General features: G+C 38.0%; 1 pseudogene; it reads right to left on the reverse strand.

The window, feature by feature from the left end:
- Window positions 1-16,523: 16,523 nt before the first annotated feature.
- On the reverse strand, window positions 16,524-18,531 carry LOC128066033 (heterogeneous nuclear ribonucleoproteins A2/B1-like; annotated as a pseudogene).
- Window positions 18,532-22,664: the final 4,133 nt, after the last annotated feature.

The raw sequence follows: 22,664 nt of genomic DNA on the forward strand, positions 1-22,664 counted from the left end.
TTGTAGAGACTTGAGATTTCAAAAGCTGTAATGAAGGATGTATTGTGGCAGTATGACCATGGGTTGAAAAATAATTTCCAGACACAGAGTATTGCAGAAAAGATTGAGTTAAGAGCAAAGAATAATGTGGGCACAGTGAGCACAGCAGGTTGACATCCTGACAGGCCAGGGAGAGTTGATGCTTTTTGTGGGTTAGACAATCCCATGGACGGAGGAGCCTGGTAGGCTGCAGTCCATGGGGTCGCTAAGAGTTGGACATGACTAAACATCTTCCCTTTCACTTTTCACTTTCATGCATTGGAGAAGGAAATGGCAACCCACTCCAGTGTTCTTGCCTGGAGAATCCCAGGGACAGGGGAGCCTGGTGGGCTGCAACCTATGGGGTTGCACAGAGTCGGACACGACTGAAGTGACTTAGCAGTAGCAGCAGCCATCTTTATAGGCTTAAGACAAAGAAAATTCCTGCTGGAAGGGTGGCTTTAGGTGATTGGTTAGGATGCTATAGGGTGAGTACAAAGATGGGCATTTTTGCCTAATTTGGGGTCAGGAAGCTAACCAGTAAGGGTCACAGGGCTTTTGAAAATGGTTACAACGTGACTCACTCAGTTCTGGAAATGAGGTTGGTTCTGGGCTCCACTTCTGTGAACTTGGTACAAGACCTTGCACCTGTAACCTTTGGATAGGACTCCACAGGGTGAACTGTAAAAAAAAAAAAGAAAGAAACTTAAAAAAATGAAACAATCACACCATCCCTGAAACCTAGTCCACCACTTTATGAGTTTATGATTAATTTCCATATACAAAATTTTATTTCCTTTTTTGCCCCCTCTGTCCTCAATCCTGTGCTAATTGAACATTATTCAACTAGAGTCAGATGGTAAAGAATCTACCTACAATGTAGGATACCAGGGTTTGATCCCTGGTTTGTTAAGATACCCTAGAGAAGGGAACGGCTATCAACTCCAGTATTCTTGCCTGGAGAATTCCATGGACAGAGGACCCTGGCAGGCTACAGTCCATGGGATCCCAAAGAATCAGACATGATTAAGCAAAGAACACCAAGTAAAATTCAACTCACAGCTCTTACATTGTGTATTTTTCTTACAGTCCATGAAATAATATTCAAAATATGATCAGGACTCTGAGTTACATGGTTGTTTTGAGAGGTTGCACACAAATGAATAAAACATGAAATGCAACACAGGAAAGAGTGATACTGGTGGATAAAAATAAGTAATTATGTGTTTTTCAAATATAATGTCATCTACAGCTTCCTCATTCCCAATATGTTGGAGTTGCAAACAGTCTTCCCATAGGAATCCAAATATTCAGATGCCAAATTTGAAGGAGTTGGAACAATCCATTATTAAACTCTGCAGTGCCCACTCCCGTGAAGAATACAGAGAAAGGCTAATTGAGTGTTAGGAAACTTTCCCTTAGCTGTCCTCTTCCGCTAACTAGTGTTCTGGGCAAAAAACATCTCAACTTATTGTCTAAGGTCAAATTAGAACTTAGGCAATAATAACCCACAGAATTATGGTCTAGAGTTAGGAACATGGGTTCATGTGCACTCAGCTGTATCTGATTCTTGGCAACGCCATGAACTCTAGCCCATCCGTGTCCTCTGTCCATAGGATTCTCTAGGCAGCAATACTGGAGCGCTTTGCCATTTCCTTCTCCAGGGGATCTTTCCAATCCAGAGATCGAATCTCTGTCTCTTGTGCCTCCTGTATTGGCAGGTGGGTTGTTTACCAAATGAACCACCAGGAAAGTCACTTAGAAACAAGGGAAATACTCGATTGTGACTTAGAATATGCATTAAAATTAATATATTAACCTAGAAATTAATGAAAGATGGATGTTTTATAAAGCAGTTTTGTCTTTTTATTTATTTATATTGAAGTATAGTTGATTTACAGTGTTATTAATTCTTGTTGTACAGCAAAGTGATTCAATTACATGCACACACAAATTATATATATATATATTCTCTTTTAAATTCTTCCCCATTCTGGTTTATCATAGGAGAAGGTTTATTTTAATTTTAAGATAATTGCTTTACAATGTTGTGCTAGTTTCTGCAGTACAACAGTGTGAATCAGCTCTAAGTGTACATATACCCCTTTCCTCTTGAGCCTCTTATCTCTGCATCCATCCCTGTAGGTCATCACAGAGCATCAAGCTGAATTCGTGTGTGATACAGCCCTTTCCCACTAGCTGTCTATTTCTCACATGGTAGTGTTTTATAAAGCACTTTAATGTCAAACAATAAGTTGCACTATAAAGAGCAAAAGAGGCTATGAATTATAAGGACCTAACCATGTTAAGGGAACCTAAAAGAGGCCATAGAATCTAAAACATATATCATGAGCTAAGTGGACCGAGTGGTGAGTTCAAATTCTGGTTATTATTAGTTTGAATATTGAGTAGAGAAATAGAGAATTGCCCAAGTCTGAGGCTTATCTTGGAGATAATTATGAAACTGGAGAAAGAAAAGAGAAACAGCATTGGACCAAGTCCAAAAAGTATCTATAATTAGAGGTCACACACAGATGCACAGAAGACTGAAGGAGAGTGTCTTCTGAGGCAGAAGGAAGTGCCTTATGTGGTCTTAAGGAAGCCAGGAAATATGTGGTTAAGGACACACAGTCACCTAGGGAAAGCACTAATAATGCAGGACTGAGAAAAATGAAGAGGGAAATATGTCCATCTAGAGACTTCCTGGAAATCCAGCAGTTAGAACGCCATGCTCTCATTGCAGTGGGCCTGAATTCAATCCCAGGTCAGGTAACTAGGTCTGGCATGCTGCCACAAGATCCAGTGCAGTCACAAAAATAAGTAAAAATAGATATTTTTAAAAAGAAAACAAATATATATCGACCAGAAACCTTGATAAAGGCAATTTTGATTGACTGATTAGATTAGAACATAATGTCAATTAGAATAAGATAAACAGAGAAACGGGATGTGATAAAATGCAGAGAAAATTATTATGAAATTATTTTTGAAGTTAATCCATGAAAGAAAATAGAAAACGGCATCATAGAAATAACTCTAAGCTGAGGGGAGTACAGATTGCTATTCTATACTTGCTGGTTTTGTTTGCTATTCTATATGGTGTTTCAAGGGCTTTAAAAATTTTAATCATCAAATCTCTATAGCAACTCCAATAGAGAGGTTAGTGTTCTGGATTCACTCTTTACTCTTCTTCATGCTTTAGAGTATATAAAAATGATTCCTGAACTGTGTGATATATCTTGTGATCCCAGAGATAAAAGAATTAAGGAGCATTCAAAAGAATTTCAGAAACTCATTGCAGGCACTGGTGCAACCATGGAACCATGCCAGCAACAGTTTATTTTCAGAACTCTTGATTTCTAAGAAAAACACACCATTATTTAAACTACTCTGAGTCTAGACTTTTGATTTGGTAACTAAAAATTTTTTGGTAACTGTTAAGATAGATTACATGTTGAGATTTTTTTTTTTGTAAGTGATGGGATATACACCCAACAAGCAGAAAGAGAGAGAATGCTTTAGAACAGATAGAGTTCCAGGAGGATCAAATATCTGGTTAATAAAGTGAAGTGAAGTAAAGCAAAGCAAAGCGAGGTTGCTCAGTCATGTCTGATTCTGCGACCCTGTGAATTATAGCCTACTAGGCTCCTCTTGACAGTCCCTTGGACTGCAAGGAGATCCAACCATTCCATTCTGAAAGAGATCAACTCTGGGATTTCTTTGGAAGGAATGATGCTAAAGCTGAAACTCCAGTACTTTGGCCACCTCATGTGAAGAGTTGACTCATTGGAAAAGACTCTGATGCTGGGAGGGATTGGGGGCAGGAGGAGAAGGGGAAGACCGAGGATAAGATGGCTGGATGGCATCACTGACTCGATGGACGTTGAGTCTGAGTGAACTCTGGGAGTTGGTGATGGACAGGAAGGCCTAGCGTGGTGCAATTCATGGGGTTGCAAAGAGTCGGACACGACTGAGCAACTGAACTGAACTGAACTGAGGCTCCTCAATCCACAGAATTATCCAGGCAAGAATACTGGAGTGGGTTGCCATTTCCTTCTCCAGGGGATCTTCCCAACCCAGGGATCGAACATGGGTCTCCCGCGTTACAGGCAGACGCTTTACTGTCTGAGCCACCAGGGAAGCCCAATCTGGATAATGCAGGGTCACTAAACAAAGGGTGGGGTAGATGATCATTGATTCATTCATTACAAAAAGAGGTGGGAGAAAGGAAGAGGAGCAAAAACAGTGACAAGAAGATTTGTTGAGAGGAATGCACACACACACACACACACACACACACACACTATATTTTCTTTGTGAAATATGATACAGCAATAGCAATTAATGGATGATGCATGATGCATATAGACAGATTATGGACATTTTGAAAGAAGACATTTACTCAATAGTCTTAACAGTTGTCTTGTGGAATGAGAAAGAAAAGTCTAATAGCGCAACAGAGCTGGTAGCAATATTGTTTCACTCTCTGCTTCTGCCAAATCGTATGTTTCCCCCTCCCCCGCCTAAGCTTTGTTTAGTTTCTTTAAAGTGCTGTCTTTTATCCCCTTCCATTAAATATTTGTCTTCACTTTTCTGTATTCTCTTAACAATCCATGTACTATTTCTGAAACAGTCACCTTTATCCATAGCTTGTGATTACTGAATTATCTTCTTTAGTCTTATTTCTGAGCTCCAAAGACACCTAGACACCTAGTTACAGGTTCTTCAATGGGTAACAGAATAACCAATGCAATCTATTGAGAGTCTGACTCTTCTTCCTCCCTTCCTTCCATTTTCCTCTTTCTCCTTTCCTTCGTTCTCTTCCTTCTCTCCTAATTCTTGTCACTACCCACTCCAGTACTCTTGCCTGGAAAATCTCATGGACAGAGGAGCCTTGTGGGCTGCAGTCCATGGGATCGCTAAGAGTCGGATACAACTGAGTGACTTCCCTTTCACTTTTTACTTTCATGCATTGGAGAAGGAAATGGCAACCCACTCCAGTGTTCTTGCCTGGAGAATCCCAGGGACAGGGGAGCCTAGTGGGTTTCTGTCTATAAGGCCGCACAGAGTCGGACACGACTGATGCGACTTAGCAGCAGCAGCAGCAGCAGCAGGCACTTTTGAAAGCCAGAAATTGTATCAATATTTGTCATAAAAAAACACAAAATTAAGATGACTCTTTGACAACCTCCTCATCAAATCAAGCCAAGCATCCCACAGTTTTATTATACAGTCTCCTACTTTCCATACTTTCTATTAAATCAATGTTTCCCAACAATTCTTTCTCCTAAATCCCTACCAAGTCCCATTCTTCCAAACACATTTAAGGGCAAGGTTCATGCCTACTCCTCTGCAAGAGCCTCCTAAGGAACTTCTTGCCTCCAAGGCCATCACACCTTCCATTTACCCCTACATTGTTCCAAGGATTTTTTCTTCCAGATATACAACTATGATCATATAATTCACTTGTTTGAAATCATTGGAGACTCTATATAAGACACAAGAGTTTAAGGTATATACAGTGGAATGACTTATTAAATTTATTTTTGACAGTTATAATATCGATATTCTTTTCTTCCTGAAGGCTGTATAAGAATACAAATATGAAATGAATCACCAGTCCAAGTTTGATGCATGATACTGGATGCTTGGGGCTGGTACACTGGGAAGACCCAGAGGGATGGTACAGGGAGGGAGGAGGGAGGGGGGTTCAAGATGGGGAACAAGTGTATACCTGTGGCAGATTCATGTTGATGTATGGCAAAACCAATACAATATTGTAAAGTAATTAACCTCCAATTAAAATAAATAAATTTATATTAAAAAAAGAAAAAAGAATACAAATTATTATTCTAATTTTGCTTTGGAAGTATAGATATATTACATCTACAATGATTGAGAGAAGGCTTGGTACAGCATAGCTGAACCTGAAGAGATCATTTTATTTTTAAAATCTATTTCTATTTTCTATTTCATTATAATTGTTAAAAGGCAGATAAAGTTGTTAGAGATACTTAGAATTCATGAGAACGCCATTAAATATTTTTAAATATTGAAAAATATATTAAATTTTAACATAATGTGAAATTCAAGTAAGTTATAGAATTATTTATCTGCAAGAGTGAGTGTAGAGATTTAAATCTATTCTAATGAGATGAACACATTACACATGGAAGTAACTTGAAGGGAAAATAAATGTTTGAAATCAATCTCAATGTAGTGGTGGAAGATTTAGCAATGGAGATGCCTTGTATCATCCAAATAAATAAAATCCTTCAGAATGCTCCTGTGTATGTAGCATGAGTCAACTGAAGAAATGCAACCTCTAGGACCTTATTGAAACCTTCGTGCACTTGAGATCTTAGCCATCACATGGTCCTAAATAGTTAAACTCGTAATGCCAACTCTTTGATATGGAAAAGCTGCTTTCCTAGAGGATACATGATTTTTTAGATTTGTTTAAAAAGGGAGATAAATATAAAGGTAAAGATCAAACATATCACACTAGTCATTTTTTAACTTAGGAATAATCTATTATTTGAAGAACCTGTTATGCTTGAAATATTTGACGTGTTAGAGAATCTGATAGATCAGACCTATGATCTATCAGTCTAAAAATATAAAGTTGACTTCAGGTTTATGATTTTAATTTGAAATATATAAAATATATTTTAATACAATATAGTGTTTGAATCTTTTAGCAAACTACTTTTTACTATGCATGCCCAGTTGCTCAGTCGAGTCCAACTCTTTGTGACCTCATGGACTATAGCCCACCAGGCTCCTCTGTCCGTAGGATTTCCCAGGCAGGAATACTGGAGTGTGTTGCTGTTTCCTCCTCCAGGTGGTCTTCCTGACCCAGGGATCAAATCTACATCTCCTATGTCTCCTTCATTGGCAGACAGATTCATAACCACTGAGCCACCTGGGAAGCCCCCTTTTTACTATATTTATGGTTTAATTTACTAGATTTGCATATGTTGTTTAAATAATTTTGTTCAATCAGACAGCAATCGTTTTAAAAAAAGTCAAGCTTAACAAATCAGTACATGCAGAGTAAATGCTTAAAAGCAAACAATGAATTAATTTTAATTAGGGAACTAATATACTTATAAGAAATGAATACATGTAAGCATTAAGGTAATTGACTTTATATGAAACTTACTTTACTTTTAACTTGAAATTAAAGGTTAAAGGAAAATCACATTCTTACATCTGTAATCTTCAAAAACTATGATTCTTTTAAAAGTGAGAAATTCTTAAGCCTACAATTGTTTTACTCCTTGATGTTACCTATCTCACATTGGTATCTAAATGGATAAAAAATTATATCTTTTTTCAGAGTTAATGAAACTGTCACTTACACCTGACAAAGCTATAGTTTATTTTATGAATATTTTTAAAATTAGCATATTTCAATATAGTCACAATATTTTTTGTCTGCTAATTTATGGGAAAAAATCTATTATTTTCTCAATTCTAACACTTAAATCCCAAAACTATATCTATATTTTGATCATGGTGTCAAAACAAAGTGTTAGAAAATAATCTGATGTGTGCATTCCCACAACGTGATTAAAACAATAATTGTATACCTGTGGTGGATTCATATTGATGTATGGCAAAACCAATACAATATTGTAAATTAATTAACTTCCAATTAAAATAAATAAATTTATATTAAAAAAATAAAATAAAATACATACGAGACTTGGGTTTTTTGCCCCAGGGATTATTTCTCTCTTTCCTTCCTGCATGAACTTCAATGAGTTGCTTTTCTTTGCGTGCAATGCTTTCAATATGGCTATATTAAAATCTTACTCCTCTGAGTGTCATTACATATTGAAAGAATTTTTAAAAAAGAATTGCGTTACCTCTTATTCCCAACATTTGAAGCCAATTTTAGTAAACTTTTATTGTTCTGGTTTCCAGTCTTTAGGGGGTAAAGGGGGAGTTTCTTTTTTAATTAGTTTTATTGGAGTATAGTTGCTCTACAATGCTGTATTAGTTTCCGCAGTGCAGCAAAGTAAATCCACTATATGCATACTTATATTCCCTCTTTTTTGGACTTCTTTCCCATTTAGGTCACCACAGAGCACTGAGTAGAATTTCCTGAGCTATACAATAGGTTCTCATTTGTTTTCTATTTTATACATAGTATCACTAGTGTTTGAAGAAGGAGATGGCACCCCACTCCAGTACACTTGCCTGGAAAATCCCATGGAGGGAGAAGCCTGGTAGGCTGCAATCCATGGGTTCACGCAGACTCAGACACGACTGAGCGACTTCACTTTTACTTTTCACTTTCATGCATTGGAGAAGGAAATGGCAACCCACTCCAGTGTTCTTGCCTGGAGAATCCCAGGGATGGGGGAGCCTAGTGGGCTGCCGTCTATGGGGTCACACAGAGTCGGATAGGACTGAAGTGACTTAGCAGCAGCAGCAGCAGCATCAATAGTGTTTATACGTTGGTCCTAATTGCCCATTTCCTCCCTCTCCCCCCTTTACCCCTTAGTATCTATACATTTTTTCACTTCATCCATTGCTCTATTTCTGCTTTGTAAATAATAGCATCTGCATCGTTTTTCTAGATTCTACATATATGTGCTAATATACTATATATATTTTTTCTTTTCTGACTTACTTCACCCTATATGACAGTTACTAAGTCTTTCCATGTCTCTACAAATGATCCAATTTCATCCCTTGCTATGACTGAGTAATGTTCCATTGTATACATGTACCACAGCTTCTTTATACATTTTTCTGCTGATGGACATTTAGGTTGCTCCCTAAACATCCTGGCTATTGTAAATAGTGCTGTCATGAATATTGGAGTGTATGTGTCTTCTGAATTATGATTTTCTCTGGGAATATGCCCAGTAGTGGGATAGCTGGGCCATATAGTATTTCTATTTTTAGCTTTTTAAGGAACCTCCATATTGTTCTCCACAGTGGCTATACCAATTTACATTCCCACCAATGGTGCAGGACAGTTACCTTTTCTCCAAGTATGCGTCTCTTAAACTGTCTGTTTATATCATATTATCTAAACTTGTATAAATTTGCCCCCAAAGAGAGGCCTTTAGTATATAGAAATCTTGATCACTTATATCATGAAAACTACTGTTTAATTAGAAAAATAATTTGAAATATATATGAAAACTCTTGATCTGTTAAGCAGGCTTGCAAAAAAACTATATAAACACTCATTTGTCTTAGTGGTTTCCCCTGTATTGCCTACTCTTGCAAAACATTTTGTTCTCTCCTAATGGCTTCTTACTTTCTACCAGACTTTCCCTTTTCCTACAATATAAATGTACTTACTTGTAAAATAGGTGCTTTTTCTATGCAATAAAATCTCATATCTTTAGAACATTCTTCCCCAGAGCAGGTCTTGAAGCCATGGCATGGTGGAAATGCCTGCAGAAAGGAAGAGGGTGGAGAAGCCAATGAAGGGAGTGCTTTCTGCAAAAGACAGTCATAGAATACAGGATTGATTTTGCTGACACCTCCCAAGCAATTTACTTTTTTTTTTTTTTTTTTTCAGAATTTTCCTTGTGATATACAGGGAAACTGGGGAATTTATCCATATGCCTAAAGGTTGACCCGGCTTCTGGGGTGGCTCAGGAGTAAAGAACCCACCTGCCAATGAAGAAGATGTGCGTTCTATTCCTGGGTTGGGAAGACCCCAACAACGTCAATCCACTCCAGTATTCTTGTCTTGAAAATTCCTTGGAAAAAGGAGCCAGGCAGGCTACAGTCTGTGGGGTCACAAAGAGTCGGACACAACCAAGCACGCACTTCCATCACAACAGTCGACCCTGAATGTCTCAGCTATCCTGCATTTCAGGGTCACACTTATGTGTTATTGGAAAAGACTTTAAAAGGCCTTGAAGTAAAAAGTTGTAAGACTTATAGTCTAGGCATGAGATGAGATGCTGTCAACACAGGCTAATCTTGCATGAAATTGTCCATTATGGCAACAGCTGAACTCAGAGGAGTCCTGACACGATGGGATATATAACATTGATCTCATCCATGCCATGACATCTCTACCAAGTAATTATATTATTATGCATCTGTTTGTAACAGAAATTATCTTAATCCTGAGTGGGAAAATAAAAAGCACTCTGTGGAAAGTGTAGTGAAGTTGCAAAGAGAGATAGGCTGTTACTCACAGATCATCTAACTTTGTGAAATACTGATTACTGTCCTACAAGTTCTGCCAACACCCTAACTCCAGGACATTGTTTTATGGGATCATCTATTTTTCAATGTATGTGTATGCATTTAGTCTCCCAGAAAAAAAAATGGCGGCAATTTCGATCCATCAAAAATTTATGATTTGGGAGAATGGCATTGAAACATGTATAATATCATATACGAAACGAATTGCCAGTCCAGGTTCGAGCAGGATACTGCATGCTTGGGGCTGGTGCACTGGGACAACCCAGAGGGATGGTACAGGGAGGGAGGAGGGAGGGGGGTTTAGGATGGGGAACAAATGTATACCTGTGGCGGATTCATGTCGATGTATGGCAAAGCCAATACAATATTGTAAAGTAATTAACCTCCAATTAAAATAAATAAATTTATATTTTTAAAAAATTTATGATGACATTATGGGAAATCTATGCTTGATAAACATAGGGACTGAAAGGTGACAGTGAATTTTGAATTTATATTTGTTGCAATCTGTAAAGTTATCAATGAATATTTTACCCTGGGTAAAGCAGATCCCATGGCATACATTACCTTCTGCTTTATTTTAGGGAGTCCAAACTGAGACAGCACAGACAAGGAAAGAAGGAGCAAGACAAAAAAGGATAAAAAGTAATACAAGGAGCCATCACTTGGCATTAACCACTAAGGACTGCTCAATCTTGCAGAATCTTCTTCTAAGAAGCCATGTAAATGACTGTCAGTGTAGCCTGCTGAGAGGAGGAAGAAAGAAAAATATATTCACCAGTTCTTGTATTTATTTAGATCTTGCCCTGTGAGGCATGAGAGACCTGTCAGTCCTGTGGCTTCTGCTGCCTCAGGGTTCACAACAAGGCTCTAGTTTGGGAGGTAAATTGTGTAGGGGTGATGATGAGGTGGATACTCTTTGTGTTATGATACCTAAGTTTGTCCAGAGTTAATAAAATTTTGCCCAAGTAGGGAGCTATTCCAAACTGATAATAAATTCCAAGCTTTGTTTCCTAGCATGGTGCTACTCTCTCCCTCTACTCTCCCGATTCTTCGTCTTCCTCTCCACCCCATCCCAGCTATTTTAAGAATAATTATCTTATTTACAAAGCAGAAATAGAGACACAGACCTAGAGAACAAACATGGATACCAAGGGGGGATGGGATGAATTGGAAGCTTGGGATTGACATACACACACTATTGTTACTATGCATAAAATAGACAACCAATGAAAACCTGGCCTAAAACTCAATGATCAAAAAATGAAGATTATGGCATCTGATCCTATCACTTCATGGTAAATAGATGGGGAAACAATGGAAACAGTGAAAGAGTTTATTTTCTTGGGTCCAAAACTACTGCAGATGGTGACTGCAGTCATGAATTTAAAAGATGCTTTCTCCTTAGAAGAAAAGTTATGTTCAACTTAGACAACATATTAAAAAGCGGAGACATTACTTTGCCAACAAAGGTCCATATAGTCAAAGCTATGGTTTTTCTAGTAGTCATTTATGGATGTGAGAGTTGGACCATAAAGAAGGCTGAGCACTGAAGAATTGATGCTTTTGAACTGTGGTGTTGGAGAAGACTCTTGAGAATCCCTTGAACTACAAGGAGATCCAACCAGTCCATCCTAAAGGATATCAGTCCTGAATATTCATTGGAAGGATGCTGAAGCTGAAGCTCCAATAATTTGGCCACCTGATGTGAAATGTGGACTCAATAGGAAAAGCCCTGATGCTGGGAAAGATTGAAGGCTGGAGGAAAAGGAGACAACAGAGGACGAGATGGTTGGATGGCATCATTGACTCAATGGACATGAGTTTGAGCAAGCTCTGGGGGATGATGAAGGACAGGAAAGCCTGGCATGCTGCAGTCTATGGAGTCACAAAGAGTTGGACACAACTGATCATCAACAACAACTGTATAGTACAGGACACTCTACCCAGTGATCTGTGGTGACCTAAACAGGAAGGAAATTTTTTTTAAAAAAGGTATATATGTATACATATAGCTGATTCATTTTGCTGTACAGCAGAAACTTCAACTTCACCACGACAAGCCAGGGAAGCCTGGTGTGCTGCAGTTCATGGGGTCACCAAGATTTGGACATGGCTTGGTGACTAAACAAGAACAACAACAGAAGCCAATGCAACATCACAAAACAACTCTTTGTGACCCCAGGGACTGTAGCCCACAAGGCTTCTCTGTCCATGGAATTTTCCAAGCAGGAACACTGGAGTGATGTGCCATTTCCTATTCCAGGGGATCTTCCTGACCCAGGGGTCAAACCTGTGTCTCCTGCATTGGCAGGCAAATTCTTATCAACTACACCACCTAGGGAAACAAAAAGTAACTATACTCCAATAACAATTTTAAAAAATAAATGGTAGAATCTAGATGTTCTGATAACAAGGAGTTCTGAAAGTCATACATCTATCTGTTCAAATAATACTTTATTTAGATTTCCGTTGATCACTCCATTTAAAATTGCAATCTTAAATTTATTTACCAATCCCTATGCCCTTTCTCCGCACCCCCCCCCTTTTTTTTTCTGCACAGGGTTGATTATCTTTTAATATTCTAAGTATTTACCTAATCATTTTTGAATTTTGTCTATCACTCTGGAATGTAAGATATGTAGGGAGGAATTCTTGTTTTTCTTCTCTGAAGTAGACCTGTATCTAGAGAGGTGCCTGGCACATTGTCATCATTCATTTCTAAAATACTAAGAATGCTTGTATGAATATTTTGTCCTAACTATTTAATCATTTTCTGTTCTGAAACAGACTGGGTAAAATATCTAGATACACTTTGAATGAATGTATTGGAGTTATTATTCACACTAACTGTCTTTATTTTTAAAAATGCAGCTTTTGCATTCCGTCTTATATTAATCTCTTCTTTGGTTCTTTACCTGCAATTCTACTGAAATGGACATTTTTCACTAGTATATTTTTTAACTTTGAGTAGATGAATGCTTTTACTTCCTGAAACCTTGGGTTTGTCAAACTCATCTTCATTTTGTGTTCTACAGTGGATGGCATGCCAACTGGCCATAGAATTGTTGAGTTATATTCATTTCTTTTTCATACATTGTAGAGATTTCTCTGCTGTCATCTGTCACCTAAAATTGCTGAGGAATCAAAGATCATCTGATTTTCTCTCTAAAATGACCTCCTGTTTCTTTTCCCTAGATGCTTGCAGGTTTTCTTCTTTAAACTTGAAGATCAGTGAGTTTTCCAAAAAATGTCTTAGTCCTTTTTATCTTTGTTAATGCTGTCTTTTGTTGTGTTTTAAGTCACTGGCATACAGTGAGTGTTTTGAACTGCCTATTCATTTTTTCTTTTATTTTAGGAGATATTTTTCTATTTATTCTGGCTATTTCTTGTATCATTTTCTTGGTCTATACATACATTTTCAAATACATCTATTATGCACACTTTATATCTTCAGTGCATCTATCCAGAAAACTAATCTTCTTGAAAGTCATTTTTATCTATTTACTATTTTTCCCTATTTACTATTTTTCCCTACTCTGTGTTAGTCTAACCTCTCTCTTCATAGTTGTTCTGGTTGCTGCTTTGTCTAAAGAATACATTTTGCAGGATTTCATTTTCCCCTGTAAGTAATACGGACTGCAAGGAGATCCAACCAGTCCATTCTGAAGGAGATCAGTCTTGGGTGTTCTTTGGAAGGAATGATGCTAAAGCTGAAACTCCAGTACTTTGGCCACCTCATGCAAAGAGTTGACTCATTGGAAAAGACTCTGATGCTGGGAGGGATTGGGGGGCAGGAGGAGAAGGGGACGACAGAGGATGAGACGGCTGGATGGCATCACCGACTCTATGGATGTGAGTTTGAGTGAACTCCTGGAGTTGGTGATGCACAGGGAGGCTTGGCGTGCTGCAATTAATGGGGTCGCAAAGAGTTGGACACGACTGAGCAACTGAACTGAACTGTAAGTAATATTAAATTCCTCAATCTTATTGCCACCTCCATACTTTGTTTTCTCTATTTTAACAAGTATTGCTTCAACATATTCTAAGTGTCATTTTATGTTATGCTTATATTTTCTTGAATATCTGTAATTTTTCAAAACTTTGTACCATAAAATGTACTCTCCTCTTTGGACTTCCCTGGTGGTTCAAAAGATAAAGCATCTGCCTACAATGTGGGAGACCTAGGTTTAATTCCTGGGTCGGGAAGATTCCCTGGAGAAGGAAGTGGCAACCCACTCCATTACCCTTGCCTGGAAAATCCCATGGGCGGAGGAACCTGGCAGGCTACAGTCTATGGGGTCGCGAAGAGTTGACACAGACTGAACGACTTCACTTTCTTTATAGAGCAAATTTTTAAAGCCTCTTACAGTAATTTTTCTCGTGATAATGAAGTATTTTTCACCTATATGTTCCCATAATTACTAATATTCATCAGCCACTTCTATCTGTAACTCCCCCATTTCTTTCTTTCTCCCACTCACTATTACATAATCATTGGCTGAAGTTTTTAAGTTATTGAAAGGTACATATTTTAGTTTCAGGTTTTTTGTTGACTGGTGGCCATGAGGCTTTGTTTGGGGAAATTCCAAGGAAAACAATTAATAACGCCACTCTTCCTTACCCATTGACCAAAGAAATTATAAAATAATATAAAGAATGGCAGAAGAAGGATAACCTTTATTTTTAATAGAAGTTGATTTGAAGCACATGACTCAGTATGGAAAACAAATGGATATGCTACCTGAACCTCAAAATTATGCAGAATCCCATGCATATTCTTAGACATGCCTGACTTCTTCTCATCATGAGACTGCAATTGCCATAATACCTGAGCTGCTTGCCCCTCCAAGTGTGGTGTTTTCTCCTAAGAGGAAGAAGAATAAAATAGCAACATCTAATTTTTCTTTCCTTTTTGGTTTTCCAATCAGATAAGAAAATTTATTAGACTTAAACTAGGGTAGAGTGAATAAAACAGCCAGAAGGGAGATGCATGTTTATATCAATTTTCTGCACACAGAAATAACCATATGGATTTGGGAATGCCTCCCTCCCACCACCAACATCTACACCCCCCACCCCGGCCCCCCACAGCAGTAGTGGGCAGGTCAATCTAGGAACTTCTTTCACACAATTCCACTCTTAGGTCATTGAACAATCTGAGAAGCCTGGTGGGCTACAGTCCATGGTTGCAAAGAATCTAACATGAATGAGTGACTGAGTACGCACAGCACATAGCAAATGTGGTTACTGGTGTATATAAAAATATCAAAATATTTGAGGAAAGAGAAAAAGAGAAAGGAGGAAGCAGGAAGGGAGGGAGAGAAGGAACATTCTCAACGTTACTGATCAATAGGGAAACATATGTCAAAAGAACAATGAAGTATCACTTCACACGTGTCTGTAATCAAAAAGACAAGAGGAAACAAGTGCTGGTTGGAATGTAAAGAAAAGAGAACACTTGTACATTGGTGATGGGGATGTAAATATGTGCAGCCACTATTGGAAACAGCATGAAGATTCCTTGGGAAATTAAAAATAGAACAATTATATAATCCTGCAATCCCACTTCTGCATATTTTTCCAAAGGACATGAAATTGCTATCTCAGAAAGATAGTTGTATCCCTCTGTTCACAGCAGCATTCTTCATTATAGCCAAGATACAAAAACAAACTGTCTCTCAATGGGTGAATGAATAAAGAAAATGTGGTTTATGTATACATGGAGTATTATTGGCCTTGAAAAAGGAGAAATCTTGTTATTTGTGACAATGCAGATGAAATTGCAGGGCCTTATGCTAAGTGTAACGTCAGATTGAGAAAAACAATACTACATGCTATCACTTATTTGTGAAACTTAAAAGTTAGTATTTAGCCCATATAAACAGAGAGTGGAATGGTGATTGCCATGGGTTGGGGGGTTGGGCTGGGGGAAATGAGAGAGGTTGGTAACAAAGTACAAAATTTCAGTAATAATAAAGTCTGTGGCCTAATATATTAATAGGTCATAGTGAATATAGTTGAAAATAATGCATTAAATACTTAAATATGCTGAAAAGTAGAACTGAAATATTCTCATTCCCCTCAAAAAAATGTAAATAAGTGAGATGGTAGATATTTAAATTACTTAGTGGGAAAAATCCACATCATGCTCTTTAACTATAATTTTGTCAGTTGTACCTCAAAAAAACTGAAGACGATCCAGATAATTTATGTAAATGCTCCCCTTTCAAGATGGTAGGGGAGCTACACATAGTGACTTTCTTCTAAAGAGTCCAGGAAGAAAAGAGGAAAAGATAATAACTATTATTTGTTTATTTTTCTCCAGGACCACTTCCATATCCATCAGCTCCTCCTCTAAATTTTCTTTCTGGTCCAGGCTTCAAAATTTTTAGCCCACCAAAATAATCTCCAAAACCAAAGTGGTCTCTTCTTCTACTTTAAGAATGTTGGATTTCCTGCATTTCCTGTCTCAACAAAGCCTTTTGACTTCTACATACTGGCCATTGATGGTATGGTATTTCTGCAGCACAATCTTATCCACAAGATCATGATCAATAAGACTAACAAATCCAAAGCCTCTTTTTTTTTTTTTTTCTTTCCCAGACTCCCTGTCAGTAATTTTCTCAATGGCATCAATTTTTCTATATTTTCCATATTTCTCAAATTCATGCTTAAGATTATGCTCCATGGTGTCTTCTGTAATTCCACCAGGGAAGAGCTTCTTCACAGTAACAAGAGACCCCTGGTTTTCAGAGTCCTCTCTGGCAACAGCATGTCTGGGGTCAACCACTCTCCCGTCAGTGGAATGAGGTCTGGCAGCCACGGCAGCAGCCGCCTCAGCCATGGAGGAGAAAGTTACAAACCTAAACCCTCTTGATTTTTGACTTGCAAGGTCCCTTATGACCACAGTCTATGAGTTCTCCCCATTACTGGGAGCATCCTCAGACTTTCTTCTGTGGTTTCAGAGCCCAAGCCACCAATAAAGTTTATGAATTTGTTTGATTCCTATCTTTTCTCTGTTCAGTGGGACAGATTTTAGTTTTCTCCATTGTGGATTAACTCACTTCAGCCAAAATTCTGAGCTGAAGTTAAGAGAGACCTCAGGGAATAAACAGAGACTCAACAGGTCCTGCCCTGCAGTGAAAACCTCTGCTGGTCCAGGAATAGCACCTGTGGGAACCTCCCCAGGGGCCTGCTTGATGCCGCTCCTACCTCTGGAGGCCTTGAATCAGTCTTGAGCACCTTCCAATTTTCCAGAAGGGGCCAGCTTGTAAGACTGGTCAATATGGGATCCTCTATCTGCCAAGAGCTGTCCTCAACCACTCCTGAGATGCAGACAATCTGACTTACTGGAAATTGTCAACAATACTTTATAGTGGAGAATCTTTCAAACACTTCCTCAAGTCAGATGGTTAAGGTCAGCATCAGCAGTCATAAGCCGTGTTGATAATTTGTACTCTTGATATAGTTGGATGACAATTGCCCTTTACCTTTTTGCTATGCCTCTCCCCAAACAAATAAACATGATGTAATTATGAGAAACAGTTATCAGATATAACCCAATTGAAAGACATTCTATAAAATGTCTGACCCATGCCAATCAAAACAAGAAATGTTTAAGGAATTGTCAAAAAAAAGAGGAGACTAAAGAAATGTGATGACTTAATTGTGATGAGGTATTCTGATGGAAGTGCCTGGAAACAGAAAAGAGGCATTAGGGAACAACTGAGGAAATATGAATAAAATAAGTTTGATTAATAATAATGTACCAATAATGGTGTATTTATTGTAATAAATGTACTATACACACAGAAGAGTGTGTTATTTGATCTGAATATTTGACAACTCTTGGCATTATATTTGCAATTCTTTTGTAAACCTTAAAATCCTGTTAGATAAAGTGTATTTTTAGAAAATTAGCAGAGAAATATCTTAAAATTTCTCAAATAAGACAATATTGAACTTCCCATTTAGGAAGGTCAAAATTAACATTTACATAGGAGGACATATTACAATTGAGAGAGTTTACCATGCAAGATGCTTTTTCAAAGTACAATTCCAAAAAAAATATATTGCAACAAAACCAAAAAGAATTGTCAGAATGTGATAAAATGAGAATTGTTTTATGTAAAATATATAACTTCATAGCATGATTATTTGAAAAGATTAATAAAAATATTTTTGTACAGCACAGGAAGAGTAAGATGAGACATACAGTAGGAAAGCTTGGCACTCTACCCAGTCCACTCAAATTAATCACACAGACAACTTTTCTGTTTCCTGTGAGGCACTCACTCCACTCTCACAAGTGAGAATCATCTCCCAAGTACAATCAATAATTCTTACTGCTGCTTTGTTTCATTTTTCTTTCTTTTTATTTTGGTTCTAACTTTCTTTATATCTTAAAAATACTTTGGAATTCAACTGTGTATACATCTTCTTTCCTGATTCGCCACCATATATATATATATATAACCTACCTCTTTAGACAACTTTTAGTTTCAAAAAGCTCATTTTTGTTGCTTTCTTCATGTTATTTGTATTAAATCTTATGGTAGTGGCATAAATATGAGTTTTAGTTGCTACACATCTACCAGGATTAGCTATTTGACAGGTGTTTTCATTTTCTCCTTAGCTTGGTCTTTCTCAAAGTGTTTACTCCAAAGGTTTGCATACAGATTTCATAAATGAGTGTGATTTAACTGAGTGACTGGCTTCCCTGGTGGCTCAGATGGTAAAGAATTTGCCTGCAATGCAGGATACCTGGGTTCAATCCCTGGGTTGGGATGATCCCCTGGATAAGAGCACAGGAACCCACTCCAGTATTCTGGCCTGGAGAATTCCATGGACAGAGGAGCCTAGCAGGCTACAGTCCGTGCAGTGGCAAAAAGTCAGACACAACAGAGCGACTTTCACTTTTTCACTTAACTGAATGAAAGGATAAATAAACATGGTAAAATGTTTCATGAAAGAATAAAAGTATTTAAAGTTAACACCTTATCTCTAAATAAAGATTACCTTGAAGTATGGTCCGTTATCACAAAGGTGATTGGGAGTTATCTAGTCTTCTTGCCTGGAGAATCCCAGGGACAGCAGAGCCTGGTGGGCTGCCGTATATGGGGTCACACAGAGTTGGACACGACTGAAGTGACTTAGCAGCTTAGCAGCAGTGTTAAAAATATGTCAATATACTCAATACATACAGCAAAGTGAAGCTATATTATATTAGGGAAGCCCAGGACGGAGTCAAAATAACTTTCCTGTTTCTATATCAGTATGGCCCACTTTATGCATTGTTTTCACTTTCTCCCCTCTTATTATCCCCTCTGTACACATTAGTTAGCTCTATTCTCTGTAATGCATTGAACATGCTCTTTCAAAGTAGACAGTGACCTCTGTCTTGCCAAATCCAGTGGTTACTTTCTGTTACCTGAATATCCAGAAGCTAATCAATCCATTAATCTAATTCTCCTTCTTGAAATTCCTTTTTTCTTATGCTTCTAAGGAAAGAAAGTTTACCTCTAAAGAAAGGATTACTTTCATAGGCCTGGATTACTCCTTCTTTCATCGGACATCCTTTCTTAGCCTTCTGCTGCTCCTACTGCTGCTGCTAAGTCGCTTCAGTTGTGTCTGACTGACTCTGTGCGACCCCATAAATGGCAGCCCATCAGCCTCCCCGTCCCTGGGATTCTCCAGGCAAGAACACTGGAGTGGGTTGCCATTTCCTTCTCCAATGCATGAAAGTGAAAAGTGAAAGTGAAGTCGTTCAGTCGTGTCCAACTCTTCGCGACCCCATGGACTGCAGCCTACCAGGCTCCACTGCCCATGGGATTTTCCAGGCAAGAGTACTGGAATGGGGTGCCATTGCCTCTCTTAGTCTTCTAGTGATTCTTCTATTTTTTTTTTTCCCAACATCTCTAGATTTCAGAAGTTTCCAGGGCTTGTGTCTGATCTTCCTTTTCTGTATCTGTGTGTTATATCTGCCCTCATTTAGTGCTAAGGCTTTGGTGCATATCTTCCTTAAAGAACCCAGCTCTCAGTCACCAGCTCTGACTCTCTTCTGAAGTCCAAGCACATGAATCAGAATCCCTTTTTAACTTCCCTGGTGTCTCAGACAGTAAAGTATCTGCCTGCAATCAGGAGACCCAAGTTTGATCCCTGGGTGGGGAAGATTACCTCGAGAAGGGAATGACTACCCAATGCAGTATCCTTGCCTGGGAAATCCTATGGATAGAGGAACCTGGTGGGTTACAGGTCGCAAAGAGGCAGACACAACTGAGTGACTAACACACACCTACATATCCAGTTGGCATCTCCCCCTGAACACCTCAAAATAAAACAACTGGCTGAACTTCCTTAGCCTCGCTGAAAATAGTTTCTCACTCAGTGATATAGAAATAGATGGATGGAATTAAATATGTTTTGGAAGTTGAGCTGATTGGATGATTCAATAGATGTGATACTATGGAGTTGCCATATTTGTTATCATGTTAGTCTCCAAAATTATTCCTCTTTCCATAAGTGCATTTCTATAATGGTTGAACTGTAATATAGATGACAGAATGGCCTTGTTCAAGAACAGATCTCATTGAGTGATTTCTTTTTTGCTACTGTATAGGTATTTGGTCTTTTTTTTTTTTAACTTTAATTGAAGAGGAGTGATCAGTATATTTTGTTTCACTGTTCTCTTTGAAAATTGAAAAATCTAAAAATCGACCATCAATAGTTTCTTCAGAATAGCATTGAAACATACATTACCAAATGTAAAACAGATAGCCAGCGGGAGTTAGATGTATAATTCAGGGCACCTAAAGCGAGTGCTCTGTGACCGCTTGGAGGGATAGGGTGGAGAGGGAGGGGTGTTCAGTAGGGAAGTGACACACGTATGCCTATGGCCGATTCACATTGATGTATAACAAAAACCATCACCATGTTGTAAAGTAAATATCCTCCAATTAAAATGAATAAATAAAAATTTTTAAAAAGTTTCTCTTCATGCTGAAGCTTATAATTTTCAGTCATAGATGTATGAGTTGCTAACTATGAATTTTAGACCACTTCGGGAAAACTCATGCAAGTATGTGAAGGAAGAAATAAAACGGAATCATCATTAATTCCACATAAATTATTCAGCAGTAACTGAGTAACTTCTGCATGTTTTGTATCAAACTGAGCCTCATATGCAGGAGCATAAATATTATTAAAAAATTCTTTAGGAGAGTTTGCTCCCATGAAAATTTCCTTTACTCATTTTGCTGCATTTTGGAGACTACACAAGTAATTAAACATGAAATAGGAACACTTTCATCCAGATGTGAAAAGCCAGTTTGCAACAAATACAGCCTGTTTGTCAAAGCCTCTTAATGAGGCTTATTCTCTGATAAAGGTATTTTCTGTTCATTAAACCTGGAGATTTAAAGGTCACCATCAAATCAAATGCTAGTCGTTCTGTGGTAGCCTGGGACACATTATCTAACATAATTTCTTTTCCATTGTTGTATAAAGAAAAAAATAGAATGTTTGTTTCAATAAAAATGTTATAAAATTCAATGAATGTTAATTGCCTTATGAATATTTGCTGGATAATTTTTGAGTTGTAGCCTTTTAGTGGCTAGTTGAAGGAATGATGCTAAAGCTAAAACTCCAGTACTTTGGCCACCTCATGTGAAGAGGTGACTCATTGGAAAAGACGCTGATGCTGGGAGGGATTGGGGGCAGGAGGAGAAGGGGACAACAGAGGATGAGATGGCTGGATGGCATCACTGACTCAATGGACGTGAGTTTGAGTGAACTCTGGGAGATGGTGATGGACAGGGAGGCCTGGCGAGCTGCGATTCATGGGGTCGCAAAGAGTCGGACATGAATGAGCAACTGAACTGAACTGAACTGAATTACCTACGATGTAATTTTAAAAAATTACTCAGGTATACCAATTATGTGTAACAAAAATAACTCCTTGGTTTTGCATCAAGGTGTTGAACTAAATGTCTAAATATTAGTAGCAGGAACATGCCTTTGAATTTCATTGAAATTAGCACAAAGAGGAGAGGGGAAAAACAGTATAACACTATCAAGGAAAAGTGAAAGTGAAAGTCACTCTGCCATGTCTGTCTCTTTGAGACCACATAGACTATACAGTCCACAGAATTCACCAGGCCAAAGTACTGGAGTGGGTAGCGTTTCCCTTCTCCAGGGGATCTTCCCAACCCAGGAATAATGATGGACAAATAAGCATCAAATAACATGAAATTAAATATGTATCTTTTAAGCCATTTTACAATATCTTAACAAATAATGTTGATTTAATGTTTAATTCTGTTAGGTCCATACCATTTCTGTCCTTTATCAAACCCATCTTTGCATGAAATGTTCCCTTGGTATCTCTAATTTTCTTGAAGAGATGTCTAGTCTTTCCCATTCTGTTGTTTTCCTCTATTTCTTTGCATTAATTG

Source organism: Budorcas taxicolor, chromosome 20, assembly GCF_023091745.1.
Source record: "Budorcas taxicolor isolate Tak-1 chromosome 20, Takin1.1, whole genome shotgun sequence".
Classification (NCBI taxonomy): Eukaryota; Metazoa; Chordata; class Mammalia; order Artiodactyla; family Bovidae; genus Budorcas; species Budorcas taxicolor.